Raw genomic sequence first — 6,124 nt, forward strand, 5'->3', positions numbered from 1 at the left:
ACTATAAAGTGGCTTGAATATCCTAAAAAATCTCATTACTTCTGGCCGCAGTCAGATGCTATCCTTATTTTCTCTCTAATCCTCAGACAACTCTGTAACACAAGCAGTATTCTCCCTTATTCAAATGTTGACCCTGAAGCTCTGAGATGTTATATCACAGTAGCTGATTCAAGCTCAATCCTGTCTGAGCATTTCTTCTTTTTTAATTTTATAAATTAATTTTTATTGGTGTTCAATTTACCAACATACAGAATAACACCCAGTGCTCATCCCGTCAAGTGTACCCCTCAGTGCCCGTCACCCATTCACCCCCACCCCCCGCCCTCCTCCCCCTCCACCACCCCTAGTTCATTTCCCAGAGTTAGAAGTCTTTATGTTCTGTCTCCCTTTCTGATATTTCTCACACATTTCTTCTCCCTTCCCTTATATTCCCTTTCACTATAATTCATATTCCCCAAATGAATGAGAACATACACTGTTTGTCCTTCTCCGGTTACTGTGGCCAAGTTCAAAAAGGGTGTTGCCTGAGTTCTCCTCTGGGATTTTGATGGAATCTTGTCTCACATTTAGATCTTTCATCCATTTTGAGTTTATCTTTGTGTATGGTGCAAGAGAGTGGTCCAGTTTCATTCTTCTGCATGTGGATGTCCAATTTTCCCAGCACCATTTATTGAAGAGACTACTTTCTTCCAGTGGATCGTCTTTCCTCCTTTATCGTATATTAGTTGACCATAAAGTTCAGGGTCCACTTCCGGGTTCTCTATTCTGTTCCATTGATCTATATGTCTGTTTTTGTGCCAGTACCACACTGTCTTGATGACCACAGCTTTGTAGTACAACCTGAAATCTGGCATTGTGATGCCCCCAGATATGGTTTTCTTTTTTAAAATTCCCCTGGCTGTTTGGGGTCTTTTCTGATTCCACACAAATCTTAAAATAATTTGTTCTAACTCTCTGAAGAAAGTCCATGGTATTTTGATAGGGATTGCATTATACGTGTAAATTGCCCTGGGTAACCTTGACATTTTCACAATATTAATTCTGCCAATCCATGAGCATGGAATATTTTTCCATCTCTTTGTGTCTTCCTCAATTTCTTTCAGAAGTGTTCTATAGTTTTTAGGGTATATTTTGAGAACAATTTGAATGGTAAATGGTTCTCCAACCTTTTATTTTCAGGTTGTAGGTGTCCTTCTGTCTAAAATGAGTCTCTTATGATACTCTACATAGAAAACCCAAAAGCCTCCACCCCAAGATTGCTAGAACTCATACAGCAATTTGGTAGCGTGGCAGGATACAAAATCAATGCCCAGAAATCAATGGCATTCCTATACACTAACAATGAGACTGAAGAAAGAGAAATTAAGGAGTCAATCCCATTTACAATTGCACCCAAAAGCATAAGATACCTAGGAATAAACCTAACCAAAGAGGTAAAGGATCTATACCCTAAAAACTATAGAACACTTCTGAAAGAAATTGAGGAAGACACAAAGAGATGGAAAAATATGCCATGCTCATGGATTGGCAGAATTAATATTGTGAAAATGTCAATGCTACCCAGGGCAATTTACACGTTCAATGCAATCCCTATCAAAATACCATGGACTTTTTTCAGAGACTTAGAACAAATTATTTTAAGATTTGTGTGGAATCAGAAAAGACCCCGAATAGCCAGGGGAATTTTAAAAAAGAAAACCATAGCTGGGGGCATCACAATGCCAGATTTCAGGTTGTACTACAAAGCTGTGGTCATCAAGACAGTGTGGTACTGGCACAAAAACAGACACATAGACCAATGGAACAGAATAGAGAATCCAGAAATGGACCCTGAACTTTATGGTCAACTAATATTCGACAAAGGAGGAAAGACGATCCACTGGAAGAAAGACAGTCTCTTCAATAAATGGTGCTGGGAAAATTGGTCATCCACATGCAGAAGAATGAAACTAGACCACTCTCTTGCACCATACACAAAGATAAACTCAAAATGGATGAAAGATCTAAATGTGAGAAAAGATTCCATCAAAATCCTAGAGGAGAACACAGGCAACACCCTTTTTGAACTTGGCCACAGTAACTTCTTGCAAGATACATCCACGAAAGCAAAAGAAACAAAAGCAAAAATGAACTATTGGGACTTCATCAAGATAAGAAGCTTTTGCACAGCAAAGGATACAGTCAACAAAACTCAAAGACAACCTACAGAATGGGAGAAGATATTTGCAAATAACATATCAGATAAAGGGCTAGTTTCCAAAATCTATAAAGAACTTCTTAAACTCAACACCAAAGAAACAAACAATCCAATCATGGAATGGGCAAAAGACATGAAGAGAAATCTCACAGAGGAAGACATAGACATGGCCAACATGCACATGAGAAAATGCTCTGCATCACTTGCCATCAGGGAAATACAAATCAAAACCACAATGAGATACCACCTCACACCAGTGAGAATGGGGAAAATTAACAAGGCAGGAAACAACAAATGTTGGAGAGGATGCGGAGAAAAGGGAACCCTCTTACACTGTTGGTGGTAATGTGAACTGGTGCAGCCACTCTGGAAAACTATGTGGAGGTTCCTCAAAGAATTAAAAATAGACCTGCCCTACGACCCAGCAATTGCACTGTTAGGGATTTACCCCAAAGATTCAGATGCAATGAAACGCCGGGACACCTGCACCCCGATGTTTCTAGCAACCATGTCCACAATAGCCAAACTGTGGAAGGAGCCTCGGTGCCCATCGAAAGATGAATGGATAAAGAAGATGTGGTTTATGTATACAATGGAATATTACTCAGCCATTAGAAACGACAAATACCCACCATTTGCTTCAACATGGATGGAACTGGAGGGTATTATGCTGAGTGAAGTAAGTCAATCGGAGAAGGACAAACAGTGTATGTTCTCATTCGTTTGGGGAATATGAATAATAGTGAAGGGGAATATAAGGGAAGGGAGAAGAAATGTGTGAGAAATATCAGAAAGGGAGACAGAACATAAAGACTTCTAACTCTGGGAAATGAACTAGGGGTGGTGGAAGGGGAGGAGGGCGGGGGGTGGGGGTGAATGGGTGACGGGCACGGAGGGGGACACTTGACGGGATGGGCACTGGGTGTTATTCTGTATGTTGGTAAATTGAACACCAATAAAAATTAATTTATAAAAAAAATAAAATGAGTCTCTTGTAGACAGCAAATAGATGGGACCTGCTTTTTTATCCAGTCTGAAACCCTGCGCCTTTTGATGGGGTCATTAAGCCCATTCACGTTCAGAGTTACTATTGACAGATATGAGTTTAGTGTCCTCATGATATCTATTTAGTCCTTGTTTTTGTGGATTGTTCCACTGAACTTCTTCTTAAAGGGGAATTTTAAGAGTCCCCCTTAAAATTTCTTGCAGAGCTGGTTTGGAGGTCACATATTCTTTCAGTTCCTGCCTGTCTTGGAAGCTCTTTATCTCTCCTCCATTTTGAATGAGAGCCTTGCTGGATAAAGTATTCTTGGTTGCATGTTCTTCTCATTTAGGACCCTGAATATATCCTGCCAGCCCTTTCTGGCCTGCCACGTCTCTGTGGAGAGGTCTGCTGTTACCCTAATATTCCTCCCCATGAAAGTCAGGGACTTCTTGTCTCTTGCTGCTTTAAGGATCTTCTCTTTATCTTTGGAATTTGCAAGCTTCACTATTAAATGTCGAGGTGTTGAACGGTTTTTATTGAGTTTAGGGGGGGATCTCTCTATTTCCTGGATATGAATGCCTGTTTCCCTTCCCAGATTGGGAAAGTTTTAGCTAGGATTTGTTCAAATACATATTCTGGCCCTCTGTCCCTTTCGGCGCCCTCGGGAACCCCAATTAAACATAGGTTTTTCTTCCTTAGGCTGTCATTTATTTCCCTTAATCTGTCTTCATGGTCCCTTAATTGTTTGTCTCTTTTTTCCTCAGTTTCCCTCTTTGCCATTAACTTGTCTTCTATGTCACTCACTCGTTCTTCCACCTCGTTAACCCTCATCGTTAGGACTTCTAGTTTGGATTGCATCTCATTCAATTGATTTTTAATTTCTGCCTGATTGGATCTAAATTCTGCAGTCATGAAGTCTCGTGAGTCCTTAATGCTTTTTTCTAGAGCCACCAGTAGCTGTAGAATAGTGCTTCTGAATTGGCTTTCTGACATTGAAGTGTAATCCAGATTTTGTAACTCTGTGGGAGAGAGGGCTGTTTCTGATTCTTTCTTTTGAGGTGAGGTTTTCCTTCTAGTCATTTTGCTCAGTGCAGAGTGGCCAAAAACAAGTTGTATTGGAACACGGGGGAGTATCACTGGTCCGTCTAGCTGGTCTTCTGGGGGAGGGGCCTGTTGCGCTGATTTTCAGGTGTTAGCACTTGGGGGAGCTGCTCTGCCCCTGCATGCTGCAGGGCTCAGCGAGGGTTGTTTACCCCGTGAGGCCCCAGGAGGAACAGCCGCAGTTGCTATGGCAACTCTGGAAGCCTGGATTCAGCCTCTGCAGGAACTACGGGGCTCTCGGTTCTCCGGTTCTCCGTCTGCAGGGCCTGGAGGCTCCGGGGCGGGGCCGCTGATCTGCTCAGCTCGGGGCAGGAGCGTCCTCACTGTCCTGGGCCCTCCCGGCCTCTGCCTGTCCCGGGGGAGGCCGGATCCTGGGCTGTGTCCCGGCGCCCTGTGCTCCCGGCCTGCGCTGTTGGATTCGCGCTCCCGCCCCGCAGCCCCCTCCGCGGAGCCGCCGCCCGAGCCCCTCCGAGCTGCTCCGGGTCCCGCCGTGCGCGCTGCAGCCCTTAGGGAGCTCGGCGCACTCTCCCGGGGCGCAGGTGTCTGTTAGTGTCCCAGGGAGCCCGAGGGCATCCCCGCTCTCCTGGGTCCTGCTCCAACTCCCTGCGAGCCCCTTTCCGCCCGGGAAGGTTGGTGCCGCTCCTGCTTCTCCGGGACGGGGCTCTCCTGTCCTGGGGACACTCGCCCCGGCCTCAGCCCGGCTCCTCGCGGGCCCCTCCCCCTCGGAGGCCTTTTGTTCCTTTATTTCTTTTTCCCCGTCTTCCTACCTTGATAGAAGCGCGAACTCTTCTCACTGTAGCATTCCAGCTGGTCTCTCTTTAAATCTCAGGCCGAATTCGTAGATTTTCAGGATGATTTGAAGGTTATCTAGGTAATTTGGTGGGGACAGGTGACTTGGGGACCCTGCTCTTCCGCCATCTTGCCCCTCCTCTGTCTGAGCATTTATTTATATTGTCCTTCAACAACTAGTTAGGAAAGACTTCTTGAGGAACTAAGGCTGGAGGAGGAGAAACAGTAGACCCAAAGTCTTATGATCTTCATTCTCAGAGTTTATTTGAACTGGAGAATTTGGGGATGTCAGGCCAAGGAGGGGGTAGCTTTCTGGAAACAGAGGATAAAGAGAACTTAAGTCATATAGATAGAAAATATAAGTTCCTTCCATATTGTTTTAACAAATCTCTGCTTTGCTTCTTCTGAAAAGTTGGGTTGAGCCTTAAAATTTGAAAATGAGTGTTAAAGGTTAATTGTAAGATATAAAGGGCTATATTAATATGAGGATCTTACTCTTATTTGGGGGAATGATTTGTATTTGGGTTATACAATAAATCTGTATTAGAGTCATGCCTGATTCTCTCATCTACCTGCCTCTGGGCCTAGTGCTCCTAAAAGTATCTCCACAGCAAACTGCACAACTAATACATTTAAATGTAATATGAGAGAGGAAAGAAGGTGCAAGTGGCCTTAGCAAGTAGCATAAGCATCTCACCCCCTTTACAAGGGAAGAACATCAGCTCAGCAAGCAGATTCTTGTGTTATCCATATTTCTGTACTATGGAATTCTCATGTCTTCCTCTCTTAATGGACCTGGGCAGGAGGATTGCTAAGCAGATGAAAGAGGGGGATAACAAGACATCCAGCAAGAGAAGGAAGCTTCCACACCATAACTGATAATCCATGACCATCATTCAAGTGAATTTAGTAAGCACCCGTGAAAGGTCACCTGTGATCAGACTCTGGGTCACATTCCATAATTGGATGTAAGTTGGCCCCATCCTCAGAGAGTTTCCAGTTTTGTGGACATATCCTCTAGGTTCAGCTGCAGCTTTAATACAGCACAGAGT

The sequence above is a fragment of the Nyctereutes procyonoides genome, unplaced genomic scaffold, assembly GCF_905146905.1.
Source record: "Nyctereutes procyonoides isolate TBG_1078 unplaced genomic scaffold, NYPRO_anot_genome, whole genome shotgun sequence".
In the NCBI taxonomy this organism is placed as follows: Eukaryota; Metazoa; Chordata; class Mammalia; order Carnivora; family Canidae; genus Nyctereutes; species Nyctereutes procyonoides.